The sequence below is a fragment of the Platalea leucorodia genome, assembly GCF_965183815.1.
Source record: "Platalea leucorodia genome assembly, chromosome: 26".
Lineage (NCBI taxonomy): Eukaryota > Metazoa > Chordata > Aves > Pelecaniformes > Threskiornithidae > Platalea > Platalea leucorodia.
The window spans coordinates 48,301-63,545 of record NC_138848.1 but is presented as its reverse complement, the minus strand read 5'-3'; the positions used below and the strand labels follow the sequence as shown (position 1 = coordinate 63,545).

The 15,245-nt window shown below is 48.6% G+C and overlaps 1 long non-coding RNA gene across 1 annotated transcript; it reads left to right on the top strand.

Annotated features, from left to right (window-relative positions):
- The first annotated feature begins 6,263 nt into the window (after positions 1-6,263).
- Positions 6,264-6,919, top strand: LOC309600967. The gene is made up of 4 exons (XR_014230508.1): positions 6,264-6,329; positions 6,486-6,589; positions 6,751-6,786; positions 6,880-6,919. It is a non-coding gene; the product is annotated as an uncharacterized lncRNA (long non-coding RNA).
- The last annotated feature ends 8,326 nt before the right edge of the window (positions 6,920-15,245 follow it).

The window sequence follows — 15,245 nt, the reverse complement described above, 5'->3', positions numbered from 1 at the left end:
TTGGTGTGGCAGGAATCCCTGGACGTTCGCAATAACTGAGCAGGACTCCGGCTGTACTGAGTGGCACAGGCAGCTAGTCTTGGACTTTGGGAGTCAGTCGCAAGAGAGAGCGCCAGCGTTTGTGGGGCTGTGAATGGGGTTGCGTGGCTCCTTGAAGAGCAGCAAGAGCTTTTGGTCCTGGCCCCTTTGGTGTGGGAGGAATCCCCGGACGTTCGCAATTACTTAGCAGGGGTTGGGCTGTACTCAGCAGTGCAGGCAGCTAGTATTGGAGTTTGGGAGGCTGTCGCAAGAGAGAGTGCCAGCGTTTGTGGGGCTGTGAATGGGGTTGCCTGGCTCCTTGAAGAGCAGCAAGAGCTTTTGATCCTGGCACCTTTGGTGTGGCAGGAATCCCTGGACGTTCGCAATTGCTGAGCTGGGCTCCGGTGTACTCAGTGGCGCAGGCAGCTAGTATTGGACTTTGGGAGTCAGTCGCAAGAGAGAGCGCCAGCGTTTGTGGGGCTGTGAATGGGGTTGCCTGGCTCCTTGAAGAGCAGCAAGAGCTTTTGGTCCTGGCAGCTTTGGGGTGGGAGGAATCCCCGGACGTTCGCAATTGCTGAGCCGGGCTCCGGTGTACTCAGTGGCGCAGGCAGCTAGTGTTGGACTTTGGGAGTCTCTCGCAAGAGAGAGCGCCAGCGTTTGTGGGGCTGTGAATGGGGTTGCGTGGCTCCTTGAAGAGCAGCAAGAGCTTTTGGTCCTGGCCCCTTTGGTGTGGGAGGAATCCCCGGACGTTCGCAATTACTTAGCAGGGGTTGGGCTGTACTCAGCAGTGCAGGCAGCTAGTATTGGAGTTTGGGAGGCTGTCGCAAGAGAGAGTGCCAGCGTTTGTGGGGCTGTGAATGGGGTTGCCTGGCTCCTTGAAGAGCAGCAAGAGCTTTTGATCCTGGCACCTTTGGTGTGGCAGGAATCCCTGGACGTTCGCAATTGCTGAGCCGGGCTCTGCCTGTACTCAGTGGCGCAGGCAGCTAGTATTGGACTTTGGGAGTCAGTCGCAAGAGAGAGCGCCAGCGTTTGTGGGGCTGTGAATGGGGTTGCGTGGCTCCTTGAAGAGCAGCAAGAGCTTTTGGTCCTGGCCCCTTTGGTGTGGGAGGAATCCCTGGACGTTCGCAATTGCTGAGCCGGGCTCCGGATGTACTCAGTGGCACAGGCAGCTAGTATTGGACTTTGGGAGTCTCTCGCAAGAGAGAGTGCCAGCATTTGTGGGGCTGTGAATGGGGTTGCGTGGCTCCTTGAAGAGCAGCAAGAGCTTTTGGTCCTGGCCCCTTTGGTGTGGCAGGAATCCCTGGACGTTCGCAATTGCTGAGCCGGGCTCCGGATGTACTCGGTGGTGCAGGCAGCTAGTATTGGACTTTGGGAGCCTGTCAAAAGAGAGAGCGCCAGCATTTGTGGGGCTGTGAATGGGGTTGCCTGGCTCCTTGAAGAGCAGCAAGAGCTTTTGGTCCTGGCACCTTTGGTGTGGGAGGAATCCCTGGACGTTCGCAGTTACTGAGCTGGGGTCCGCCTGTACTCAGCAGTGCAGGCAGCTAGTATTGGAGTTTGGGAGGCTGTCGCAAGAGAGAGCGCCAGCGTTTGTGGGGCTGTGAATGGGGTTGCGTGGCTCCTTGAAGAGCAGCAAGAGCTTTTGGTCCTGGCCCCTTTGGTGTGGGAGGAATCCCTGGACGTTCGCAATTGCTGAGCCGGGCTCCGGATGTACTCAGTGGCACAGGCAGCTAGTATTGGACTTTGGGAGTCTCTCGCAAGAGAGAGCGCCAGCATTTGTGGGGCTGTGAATGGGGTTGCGTGGCTCCTTGAAGAGCAGCAAGAGCTTTTGGTCCTGGCCCCTTTGGTGTGGCAGGAATCCCTGGACGTTCGCAGTTCCTGAGCCGGGCTCCGGATGTACTCGGTGGTGCAGGCAGCTAGTGTTGGATTTTGGGAGCCTGTCGAAAGAGAGAGCGCCAGCATTTGTGGGGCTGTGAATGGGGTTGCGTGGCTCCTTGAAGAGCAGCAAGAGCTTTTGGTCCTGGCACCTTTGGTGTGGGAGGAATCCCTGGACGTTCGCAATTGCTGATCCAGAATGCGGCTCAGCGGCGCAGGCAGCTAGTATTGGACTTTGGGAGTCTCTCGAAAGAGAGAGCGCCAGCATTTGTGGGGCTGTGAATGGGGTTGCGTGGCTCCTTGAAGAGCAGCAAGAGCTTTTGGTCCTGGCCCCTTTGGTGTGGGAGGAATCCCTGGACGTTCGCAATTGCTGAGCCGGGCTCTGCCTGTACTGAGTGGCACAGGCAGCTAGTATTGGACTTTGGGAGGCTGTCGCAAGAGAGAGCGCCATCGTTTGTGGGGCTGTGAATGGGGTTGCGTGGCTCCTTGAAGAGCAGCAAGAGCTTTTGGTCCTGGCCCCTTTGGTGTGGGAGGAATCCCTGGACGTTCACAATTGCTGAGCCGGGGTCCGCCTGTACTCAGTGGCGCAGGCAGCTAGTATTGGACTTTGGGAGTCTCTCGCAAGAGAGAGCGCCAGCGTTTGTGGGGCTGTGAATGGGGTTGCGTGGCTCCTTGAAGAGCAGCAAGAGCTTTTGGTCCTGGCCCCTTTGGTGTGGGAGGAATCCCTGGACGTTCGCAGTTACTGAGCCGGGCTCCGGTGTACTCAGTGGCGCAAGCAGCTAGTCTTGGACTTTGGGAGGCTGTCGCAAGAGAGCGCGCCAGCGTTTGTGGGGCTGTGAATGGGGTTGCCTGGCTCCTTGAAGAGCAGCAAGAGCTTTTGGTCCTGGCACCTTTGGTGTGGGAGGAATCCCTGGACGTTCGCAATTGCTGATCCAGAATGCGGCTCAGCGGCGCAGGCAGCTAGTATTGGACTTTGGGAGTCTCTCGAAAGAGAGAGCGCCAGCGTTTGTGGGGCTGTGAATGGGGTTGCGTGGCTCCTTGAAGAGCAGCAAGAGCTTTTGGTCCTGGCCCCTTTGGTGTGGGAGGAATCCCTGGACGTTCGCAATTGCTGAGCCGGGCTCTGCCTGTACTGAGTGGCACAGGCAGCTAGTATTGGACTTTGGGAGGCTGTCGCAAGAGAGAGCGCCAGCGTTTGTGGGGCTGTGAATGGGGTTGCCTGGCTCCTTGAAGAGCAGCAAGAGCTTTTGGTCCTGGCCCCTTTGGTGTGGGAGGAATACGTGGATGTTCGCAATTGCTGAGCCGGGCTCTGCCTGTACTGAGTGGCACAGGCAGCTAGTATTGGACTTTGGGAGTCTCTCGCAAGAGAGAGCGCCAGCGTTTGTGGGGCTGTGAATGGGGTTGCGTGGCTCCTTGAAGAGCAGCAAGAGCTTTTGGTCCTGGCACCGTTCGCGTGGCAGGAATCCCCGGGCGTTCGCAATTTCTGAGCCTGGCTCCGGCTGTACCGAGCGGCGCAGGCAGTTAGTGTTGGACTTTGGGAGTCTCTCGAAAGAGAGAGTGCCAGCGTTTGTGGGGCTGTGAATGGGGTTGCGTGGCTCCTTGAAGAGCAGCAAGAGCTTTTGGTCCTGGCCCCTTTGGTGTGGGAGGAATCCCTGGACGTTTGCAATTGCTGAGCCTGGCTCTGGCCGTACCGAGGAGTGCAGGCAGCTAGTATTGGACTTTGGGAGGCTGTCGCAAGAGAGAGCACCATCGTTTGTGGGGCTGTGAATGGGGTTGCCTGGCTCCTTGAAGAGCAGCAAGAGCTTTTGGTCCTGGCACCTTTGGTGTGGCAGGAATCCCTGGACGTTCGCAATTGCTGAGCCGGGCTCCGGCTGTACCTTTGTGATGCTCCGGACCGCCCCCGGCCCATAGTGACTTACCCCGCCCCTGGCGATGGCTTGGCCCCGGACCGACCCCGCCCTGTAGCCACAGGCCCCGCCCCTGGTGATGCTCCGGCCCGGGACCCGCCCCGGCCCCTGGTGATGCCCCGGCCCGGGACTGGCCCCGGTCCTCTAGTGACAGGCCCCGCCCCTGGCGACGGCCCGGCCCCGGCCCCTAGCGACAGGCTCCGCCCCTGGGACGGCCCCGGGTATATGAGGCACAGCCTCTCCTTAGGGGTCTCTCTGTGTTTCTGGGTGTTTTTGGTGTTCGTGTTTTGTTGTTCCTTCAGCTAGTTGCAGATTTTGAGGTGTTTCTGCTGTTCGCGCAGGTTTGTTTTGACATTTGGAGAAGCGGAGCTGTCTGTTCCAGGTAAGGCCTTCAGGACCAGTCGAGGTTCAGCAGCATGCGTAGTAGAATGTATATTTGTATCAGTTTTTTTTTCCCCTCAGGTCAGTCCTTTTGTTTTGGGTGTTCACTGATGGCTAGGTGGTTCAATAGTGTGTTTTGTTGTTGTTTTTTGTTTTTTTAATTTTATTTTTTTTTTCTTTTTGTCCTGAGTGCTTTGTATTTTCCTGGATTTCCTGGCTTGATTGAAGATTGAACCTTTTTTCTTTCACCAGTTTTTCTGCGTACTGTGCAGGTTATTGACACCATCTCTTAATGGGACTGTCAGTGAGGTGACCCAGCAGGGGTTAAGGTGGGCATCTTGTTTCCATCTGTACATGGGCTTTCACATTTCTCAAGAAAGCAGCAGGGCCATACGGCATAGTGTCTTTCAGGGTGTGGGACAGCTCATCGCCTTTCCCGATCGCCGACGGAGTACCGTGTTCTCCCTAGAGCCTTGGCAGCTTGCGGCAGGCCCCTCAGAGATGATAAGCATCAGGACTTTGCTTATTTTGTGGGCCTGTAGCAGAGCCTGGAGTCTGCGGGAAGACAAAAGATAAGTCATGCTTGTTAGCAAATAATTAATCGAGGCTTGGAATATTATTGTGAGTTTAAGAATAGTTATTGTATAGGGTAATTTAGAAAAGATAAATTACATGAATTGTATAACTACAGGTGTGTTATATTAATTTAAGTCCATGCTATACTACTCATTTTGTCCCTGTATAGCCCTATCCCATGACTGGATTAATCACCAGCCAAGTTAATCAGTAGATAAAGATAGATGTAGTAAGAAAAGATGAGTAATTGAACAGCTGATTAAGACATTTTAACTGATGTAGACATTAGATGAGAATAAGGGTAACATAAGCATTCATAATATAAGTTAAGAGGTCAGATTCTTACAATTTAAAGATGGGTTTCAATAGAACATTGTGAAACTAGACGTAGAAGGGAAATAAACTGCTTTTATGATCTTGCATCGGACCAGTGGTTGAAGTGGTTTACGTGGTCAATAAACAAGAACTGAAATGGAACGCAAAGAACCGGTTTCCCGATGGAAAATAGAGAACTGTCTGCTGACCAGAAGAATGAAGAATGGAGAACACAGTGGAAACCTTAGGTTGACTTTGATAATCACGTAATTGTTATAGAAACATATATAAGGTGACAATTGTAACACTTAGTTGCCACTCACTGAGTTGATGGCCCAACTCTGAGTTGTTAATAAAGCAAACCTAGAGATACCCACTTTCTGGTGAAAATTCTTCAGCAATGCTCACAGGGCACAGCTGGGAAGAGCAGCTCCCGAGGAGGGGCCGACGCAGGGGGTTCAGGAGCGCAAATACAGGGAAGGAGCGGGCTTGATCCCCTGCTGCGTCAGGAGAAGAGAAGGGGTTTCTAAAGTTTTGGGACCAGGGGATGGTTGGGAAAGGGAGATGGGTTCATCAGCTTTTCTTGATGGGTTTTGCAGTTTTATTTGGGTTTCAATGAGGTCTGTTCTGTTCTAGTCTCTCCACAGGTGACGGGAGGTACGACTAAGTCATGAGACACACAGCATGAACTGTCCGGGCCTCCGCATCGCAACGTGCAGGGTCGAATGTCAGACAAGTCCCATCTCGGAAAGCATTAGGTACGTTAAGGTACATAAAAATATACCCACTGGAACCCTGAGGTCTCCAGCACCTCCCTGTGCACTTTGTGGCACCCTCAGTGCCTCCCTTTGTGCCCAGGCTTTATAGTGCAGTGTTATCTGTTAGTAGCATCGTGTGTGCAAGCAGCTTCCGGCAGCTCAGTGTCCTGTCCCGTATATGTCAGTGCTCCCACGCGAGCATGCTGTCCACCGAGGGGTTCTTCGTGCTGCAGTTCATGGAGTCATTTAGGAGTTATTTATCCGTGAAGGAAGAGTCTGTCATTACACCAGCCATGGTCATTTGCTACTTGTAGCTCTTTTGGTGTTTGGCCTATTGGTCTTTGCCTATATTTGAGTCATCTGGCAGTAACTGTAATTTTTGTGTGTCGGCAGGTGGATTGACTTATTATTGCAGCTTAAGTAATAGGTCTGGGCTGAGCAGGACAGGTGAGCAAGGCATGACAAGAAAGGCGAGTGGACGGCATTGTGGGCCGTGACGGGGGAGGTGAGGTCGATCGTTTGGGTTTTGTGGTTTTGGGGTCTCTGTGTTGCCTGAGTATGTGAGTCAGTCCAAGGGATTTGTTAGTCTGTTTTGCATGGTGGGCTCTTTCTTTTGGAAAGCAGTATGTAACATCTGTGTGCCTCTCCACACTTTCCCAAGGGGGGCCTGGCATCAAATGTTTGGTTCCTGAGTCATCGGAGAAGGACCGACTGTACGAGCAGGCGCCTGACATGGATGCTGACCCCGGAGGCGCAGCATGGGAGGTGAGCAGATCCATGTTAGCCTGCTGGGGGAAAGGATGAGTCAGGCATGCGGCTATTGGGGTAGAGGAAAGAAGAGGGAAGGGTGCATACTAATTAGGGGTATTACTGTCTGTCTGTTTTTTTTTTTTTTTTCTTTTAACTCACTGATGTTGCTGTGTCAGCCTGGCAGGTCAGAGCACAAAGCACAGATCAACAAGGTTAGTGGAGCGAAGAAGTTGGAATGGAGAAGGTTCGGTGTTGGCTAGGGTATTTGTCAGCACCCGTTTGACTTTGTATTATTGTTGCTGCAGATGCGCAATAAGGAGCTGGACACCAAAGGGATGAGGCGAGCAGAGCACTGTGAGAAGGTAGATTTGCACGCAGCAATGAAGGGAACGTGCCCCTGTTGGCACCTATGTGTCTAGCTAACGCTCTGTTTTGAAGGCGTAATGTGACTCACAAAACTACATGCCAAGCAGAATCTCCACGCAGAGCTTGTTGGGCAAGGTGAGCGATGAGCAGCAAACCATAGCAGCACTTATTTTTGAGGTGTGTAGAATAGTTTGTGAGCGGGCGACTGCTTCCAGGCACAATGGTCGCATTGTGGTCACAATGGCAGCATCTCTGGTTTTCTAGGTGCCAGGGGTGATGCCGGCGGCAACATCTGGCATTAGACCGGGACCGAGTGGAATGCCACAGTTCTTCTGAGGAGGGCGTCATTGCGGAAGAGGTCAGCATTGACTGCCGTGACGCTGAGTGATGGCACTCCGTGTTTGCAGATGATGAAGAGGATCTGGGTGATTGCAGTGACATCCTGGGTAGCCGATGTGGTCTTCTTAAAAGATGGTTTCTGAGCCCCAGCCCTCTGAAAGGCAAGTTGAGGGGCTGACGCTATCTTTGTGCGGGCGGGCAGTTGGGGGAAGCGCCGGTGGGGCAGGCAGGGGTTTTAAAATCAGCGTAGCAGAGAAGGTGGTTTGAGATTGGGTGCGGAGAAGGCGTGGGGTCCTTTCTGTAAAACAAGAGCATCTGCCAGGCAGGGCAGGTCCAGCCTGTGTCTGTGTTACTGTGTGGTCTGTCTTCTGCATCTCATACCATACCTTAATCAGGTCTTCATGTCTCCATTGTTCTCTGTGCCTAGTGGGCACATCGGTAGCAATATCGGGGGTCTCGCAAGGCTCGGCTCATCAGCGTAATGCTGAGTGCTTCCTGTGCAGGGCGATGGAGGAGAGGTGAGCAGAGCATCGTAAGAAGGTGTGTGGTATTAGAGGGAAGGTGTGACTGGTGGCTGTATGACTAGGTTATGGTTTGGGGTTTTTGTTTTATTTAGAAGGTGTGAAGCCATGTGGGATATAGGCACCAGAGCTGACTCGGGCATGGTGAGCAATGACTAGCGGGCTGGTGTAGCAATTAGTTTTCAGGTGTCATTCTGTGGGTGAAGCTATAAGCATCCCTTGTTGTTTGGGTTTTACAGGTGGTACCCGCACCTCAACATGGCAACCTGAAAACAGCAGAGGCAGCGCAGGCAACTGGCCAAGGTAAAGGAGCAGGAGATGGGAATCAGTGTGGGTGGGCTCTTGTTTTGGGTAGTATTTCAGCATGTGTTATTTGCTTTGATTTTTTTTTTTTGCAGGTGATGCACATGCCATCAGGTGAGTGAAGCAGCACATTGAGTGGTCCCAGAAGGCGAGGAGGTTGTCGGCTGAGTTGGCATCTGAGAGTGAAGTATCCTGTGGCAACTCGGTGAAGCTTTTCTCTTTGGTTTTGCAGGTTCTGTGCGGGCCGTCTTTGGAATCGGATGAGCATTTGAGGTGAGCTGGGTAGTAGAGAGGAGGAGCATGGGACTGGTGATTTTCTTACAAGCGCAATTGTGATTTCGTGTCTCTTGGTGCCACATGTCGGCCGCAGGGGTGCCCCTGAGGCAGGCTTCTGTGATCCCTCGTGCTTCAATTCCCTTTTGAGCTTATTGTATCCTCAAGATGATGAGTTCCCCTCTTTCTCTCTTCTACCTCTCTGTTTTCTTTTTCTCTTTGTGCTTCTGTCCTGTTCCCTGTCCCTCTTTTTCATCTTCTGTCTCTGTCCTGCAGCCCATCACTATTTTTGTCTTTCTCCATCTATCTGTCTGTCTTCCTATCCCAATTTTTTTAAATTTATCCCTATCTGTCCTTTAGCACTTCACAATTCCCATTCCCCTGCCTCTCTGTCTGGCTCCATGTCCCTATTTTTTTTAATTCCTCTCTCTCTGCCCTTCAGCTCATCAAGGTTTTTTGGCATTTCTCAGTTTATCTCTGTCCACCTCACTGTCCCCTTTTTAAAATCCTCCCTCTCTGCTCTGTGTCCCATCGCTATTCTTTTGTTTTTCTCAGTCTCTCTCAGGCTGATTCCCTGTTGCTTCCTCCTCTCTGGCCCGTAGCCCATCACTATTTTTTTCCCCCCTGTACCTCTCCCTCTCTGGCTCCCTTTCCCTATTTTTCAGTCCTCCTTCTCTGCCCTGTAGCCGATCGCTGTTGGATTGGGTTTACGTGGCAAGGTTCTGTTAGCTGGGGCAGGGGAGGGGGTGCAGGGGTGGGTTCTGCGAGAAGACACCAGGAGTTGGCCCCGTGTCAGGCACAGCCAGTTCCGGCTCCAAGACGGATCTGCTGCCGGTCCAAGCCGAGCCCATCGGCAATGATGGTTGTGCCTCTGGGATGGACATTTAAGAAGGGGTAAAAAATGCTGTGCAGATGCTGTGATGGAGAAAACGTGAGTGTGAAACAGCCCTGCAGGCACTAAGGTTGGTGAAGAAGGAGGGGGAGGAGATGCTCCTGGCACTCCTGGAGCAGAGATTCCCCTGCAGGCTGTGGTGAAGGCCATGGTGAGGCAGGTCGTCCTCCTGGAGCCCGTGGAGGTCCGCGGTGGAGCAGACATGCACTTGCAGCCCGTGGAGGACCCCATGCCGCAGCAGGTGGATGTGCCTGAAGGAAGCTTTGACCCCATGGAGAGCTTGTGCTGGAGCAGGCTCCTGGCAGCACCTGTGGCCCCGTGGAGTGGAGCCCACACTGGAGCAGAACAACAGCGTGAGGAGGAAGGAGCGGCAGAGATGATGTGTGATGAACTGAGTGCGGCCCCTGCTCCCTGTCCCCCTGCATTGCTCGGGGGTGGGATGTAGGGAGGTCAGGAGTTGTGAAGATGAGCCCAGGAAAAAAGAGCGGGCTGTTTTTTAGATTTGTTCTTATTTCTTATTGTTCTAATCTTGATTTTGATTAACAATAAATTTAATTACCCCAAGTTGAGTCTGTTTTGCCTGTGACAGTAATGGGTGAGTGATCTCTTTGTCCTTATCTTGACCTACAAGGTTTTTTCTTGTGTTTTCTTCCCCTGTCTTGTTGAGGAGGGGGAGCGATAGAGCGGCTTGGTGGGCACCCGGCAGCCAGCCGAGGTCAACCCACCACAGTTGCTTTCTTTTCTGCCCCTATTTTTTAATTCTTGCCTATGTTTCTTGTACCCCATTGCTTTTGAAACTTATTTTCTACTTCTCCATCCCTATTTTTTTAAAATCTTGCATATATTTCTCAAACTCAGTTGCTTTTTAAATTTTCTTGCTACCTTTCCCCCTCTCTTTCATTTCTTGCCAGTGTTTCTTATGCCCTGTTGCTTTTCAAATTTTCTTCCTACATCTCCCTCTATGCAGCTCTGTGTACTTATTTTTTAATTCTCGTGTATGATTCTTGTATCCTGTCACTTAGGAAATTTTCTTTCTATGTCTCCCTCTATCCATCTCTGTCTCTAACTCTTAATTCTTCCCTCTCTGTCCTCTACCCTGTCACTTTTTACACTTTCTTTCTAGATCTCCCTCTTTCTAGCTCCCTGTCTCTATTTATTTGTTAGTTCTTGCCTATGTTTCTTGCACCCCGTTGCTTTTTGAGAATTTTCTTTCTACATCTACCTCTATCGGGCTGTTTCTATTTTTTAATTTCTTGCCTACGTTTCCACCCCCCCACCCCCTTTAGAATTTTTCTGTGTCCCTTGTCTCTATCTTGTTGTCCTGCTGGTCCCTTCCGCCTCTCTCTCCTGCTCCCTGTCTCTCTTATTTATTCCTCCATCTCTCTGCTCTCTCTACACTGTTGTCCTCCTCCCCATCCCTCTCCTGTTTGCAGCATCCCATTTTCTGGCTCCCTGTCCCACATCTCTTCTCTGTGTCCCTCTGACTTTCCCACTGCTTTTCTCTTTCCCTCTCTCCTCCTGCATTTGGGCAGTGAAACTTGCAATTTCTTACAGCTGGGGTTTCTTATGTGCATTAATGAATAAACTTTTCCTGCCTCCTCTGTGCCCCTGGATGTGTTTGCAGCCCCTGGGTGCAGAGCATGTGGCTGTGGAGAGGTGCAGGGGAGGGGGTGATGTGCTGTGGGGTGTTGGCAATGGCCCCTGTTCCTGATGGGCTCCAGCTGGGTCTAGGGCAGCCCCAGGTGTGGTCAGTGAGGCTGAGGATGGGGCTGGCCCTGCTGGGTGAAGGGGCTCCAGCGGGGTCTAGGGCAGCCCCAGGTGTGGCCAGTGAGGCTGAGGATGGGGCTGGCCCTGCTGGGTGAAGGGGCTCCAGCTGTAAAAGGGGCTGCCTGGGCATGCCTGCTTGAGAAAGCTGGTGAAGGGGAATGGGCTGAGGAGGGAGTCCTGCAGGCAGGTGCCTCCAGCAAGGAATGGCCAGTCTGTGTGGTGAGGAAGGATCCCTCCGAGCTGTCCCCGACAGGGCGGACTCCAGCACACAGTGCTAGGAGCTCAGTGCCTCTGTTGGCGAGCCACCAGGTATTGAGGAAGCCTTGTGGATGAGGAGCATAGAGGTGTCCGTTGCATGCTGCTGAATGGGCGAGGGTCCGGCATGCAGCACTGCAGAGGAGGAAGGGGCAGAGGCAGAGAGAGAAGCGTCGAGGCGATGAAGGTCTCCTGCTGGCACCAGGAGCTGTGGTGAGTCACGCGTCCTCTCCTCTGCATCCCGGCCCATCTCTGCCACCCTTCTCCAGATGTCTGCCTGCCTCCCTTCCTCGGTCTCCCTCTCTGCCCACCTCCCTGTGTGGCTCCCCAAAACTTGTTATTCTTCTGCCAACTCTGGAGAATACCCCATTGCATTTTAAATTTTTTCTATGTGTCTCTCTAGCCAGCTCCCTCTCCCTAGTTTTTAGTTTTTCTGCACTGCCTTGTAGCCTATTACTTTTAAATTTTAATTTCTATATCTCCCCCCTATCCAGCTCCCTGACCCTATGTTTTTTTAATATCTCCCTCTGCTCTGTACCCCATTGCTTTTCAAACTTTCTTTCTATGCCTCCCTCTATTTGGCTCCATTCTCCTATTTTTTATTTCTTCTCACTCTTTTCTTTGCCCCATTTGTTTTAAAATTTCTTCATATGTATGTATCTCTCTCGTCGTCTCCCTGGCCTTATTTTTTAATTCTCGCCTGTGCGAATTGTACCCCATTGCTTCTTGAATTTTCTTTCTGTTTGTCCCTCTATCTTCCACCCTGTCCCTGTTTTAAAATTCTTTCCTGTGTTTCCTGTACCCCACCACTTTCTCTTTCTGTGTATCCCCTTTTTTGTCTCCCTGTCATTATTTCTTAATGTTTTCCTATTTGTCCTGTACCCCATTGCTTTTTAAGTTTTATTTCTGTGTCTCCCACTACGCGGCTCACTGACAGAAAAGCGTCAGGGCGGTGAAGGTCTCTTGCCGGTGCCAGGAGCTGCGTTGAGTCGCGTGTTCTCTCGTGTGCATCCTGGTCCATCTCTGCTGCCCTTCCCCAGATCTCTGCCTGCCTGCCTCCCTGCCTGTCCCTGATTCTGCCTCCCTCTCTGCTGGCCCACCTACCTGTCTGGCTCCCCAAAGCTTGTTACTCTGCTATGAACTCTGCCCTGTACCACTTCACCTATTAATTTTTTTCTGTTTCCCTCTTTGTGGCTCCCTCTCCCTATTTTTTAATGCTTTCCTGTATTTTTTGTACCCCATTGGATTTTAATTTCTCTCTCTGCATTTCCCTCTCTCCAGTGCCTTGTCCCTATTTTTTAATTCCTCCCTGTCCTGCACCCCATAGCTTTTAAAATTTTCTTTCTATGGTTCCTTCTATCCATCTCCCTGTCCCTGCTTTTCTAAGATTCCCATTTCTTGTACCTGATAGCTGTCTAAAGTTTCTTTCTACGTTGTCCTTTATCCATCTCCCTGTCCCTATGTTTTAATTCTTGTCTATGTTTCTGGTACTCAGTTGCTTTTTAAAACTCCTTCTAGGTCTCTCTCTATCAGGCTTCCTTTCTTGATTTTTAAAATTCTTCCCTCTATTTCTTGTACCCCATTGCTATTTGATGTCTCTTTCAAGAAGTCTTTTTATCTGGCTCCCTTTCCCTGAACTTTAATTCCTCCCTTTCATCTGCATACCCTCTCGCTTTTAAGATTTCCTTTCAATATTTCCTTCTATTCTCATCCCTGTTCCTATTTTTTAATTATTTCCTGTATTTCTTGTAGCCTGTTGCTTTTTAAAATTTCTTTCTATGTCTCCCGCTATCTGATTCCTTGTCCCTATTTTTTAATTTCTCCCTCTCTGTCCTGTACCCAGTTGCTGTAAAAAATTTCTTTCTATGTCTCCATTTATTTAGTTTTCTGTTCTTCTTTTTTTCTGTCGATTTAAAACTTTGTTTCTATGGCTACTTTTAGCCAGCTCACTGTCTTTATTTTCTAATTCTCTCCTGTCCGTCCTGTACCCTGTTGCTTCTTGAATTTTCTTTCTATGTCTGCTTTTATCAAGCTCCCTATCCATAGTTTTTAATTCTTTCCTGTGTTGTGTACCCTGTTGACTTTAAAATTTACTTTTATGTGTGTGTCTATTTTTTTCCCCATTCTTATTTTTTGATTTATTCCTGTCTTTCCTTAAAGCCATCACATTTTACATTTTCTTTCTACGCCAAAGTTTATCTACTTTGCTGTCCCTATTTTTTGTTTTCCTGTCTATCCTGTACCCTGTAGCTTTTAAAATTTTCTTTCTGTGTCTCCTTTAACCAATTCACTGTCTTTTGCATTTGTTTCTCATCTGTCTTGTACCTAATTGCTTTTGAAATTTTCTTCCTATGCATCTCTGTATTTTTCTCCCGATTCTTATTTTGTAACTTTTCCCTTGTCTTTCCTTAATGCCTCCGCTTTTATAATTTTCTTCCTATATCTCTCTATCACCCTACCCTTAATTTATTTTTTCCCCCGTCTTAATGCTTTTGCTTTTAAAATTTTCTATGTCAACTTTTAACCAGCTTTCTGTTTTTTTTAATTTTCTAAAAAATTTTTAATTTTTTTTCCTGCTTGTCCTTTACCCAGTTGCTTTTAAAATTTTCTTTCTGTGTCTACTTTAACCATTTTACTGTCTTTATTTTTAAATTTTTCCCTGTCTGTCCTGAACCCCGTTGCTTTTTCAACTTTCATTCTAAGTCTACTTTTATAAAGATCCCTATCCAGATTTTTTTATTTATTCCCGTGTGTTGTGTACCCTGTCACTTTTTAAGTTACATTTCCATGCGTGTTTTAACTTAAGCAAAATTTCAGATTTTCTTTCTCCATCTCTTTTAATTTGCTATTTTTAAATTTTTCCCTTCATTTCCCTAATCCTCATTGCTTTAAAAATGTTCTTTCTATGCCTACGTTTTTCCCTTTGATGTCTTTATTTTTAATTATTTCTTCTCTTTCCTCAGTGCCCTCACTCTTAAAATTTTATTTCTACATCTCTGTTTTAGTTTGCCGTCACTTTTTATTAATTTTTCTGTATTTCTTTAATCACCATTGCTTTTAAATCTTTCTGCCTGCTTTTATTCCAGTCACTGTCTTTATATTTAATTATTTCTTGTCTTTCCTTAGTGCCCTCGCTTTTAAAATTCTGTTTCTACATCTCTGTTTTAGTGTGCTGTCCCTAATGCTCATTGCTTTTTAAGTTTTCTTTCTCTGCCTACTTTTATCCCATTCACAGTCTTTATTTTTAACGATTTCTTGTCTTTCCTTAGCGCTGTCGCTTTTAAAAATTTCTGTCTATGTCTGCATTGTAGTTCAATGTTGCTACTTTGTACTGCTTTCCTCTCTTAATCCTTTGGCTTTTAAAATTTCTACTTGCATCTTGTTTGCTGGCATTAATTTTTAATTATTCTTTCTTGTTTTTCCTTACTGCCATTGCTTTTTAAATCTTCTTTTCCATCTCCGTTTTAGTTCACCGATGTGATTTTCAAATTTTTTCCTTATTTCCTTAATCACCATTGCTTTTAAAAGTTTCTGTCTGTTTTTATACCATTTCCTGTCTTTATTTTGATGTATTTATCTTTAATTATTTCTTGTCTTTCCTTAGTGCCCTCCCTTTTAAAGTTTTCTTTCTACATCTCTCTTTTAGTTCTCTTTCTTTTAGTTTTCTTTCTATGCCTACTTTTATCCTGTTCACTGTCCTTATTTTTTAATGATTTCTTGTCTTTCCTTAGTGCCTTTGCTTTTTAAAATTTCTATTTATGTCTGCGTGGCAGTTAGCTGTCCCCATTTTTTAGTGCTTTCCTTTCTTGATCTTAATCTTTGGGTTTTTCTTTTTTCCTTTCTTAATCTTTGGGTTTTAAAATTTTCTACTTTTATCTCCTTTGATGTCATTAGGTGTTAATTATTTTTTCTTGCTTTTTCTTACTGCCATTGCTTTTACAATTTTATAATTTTA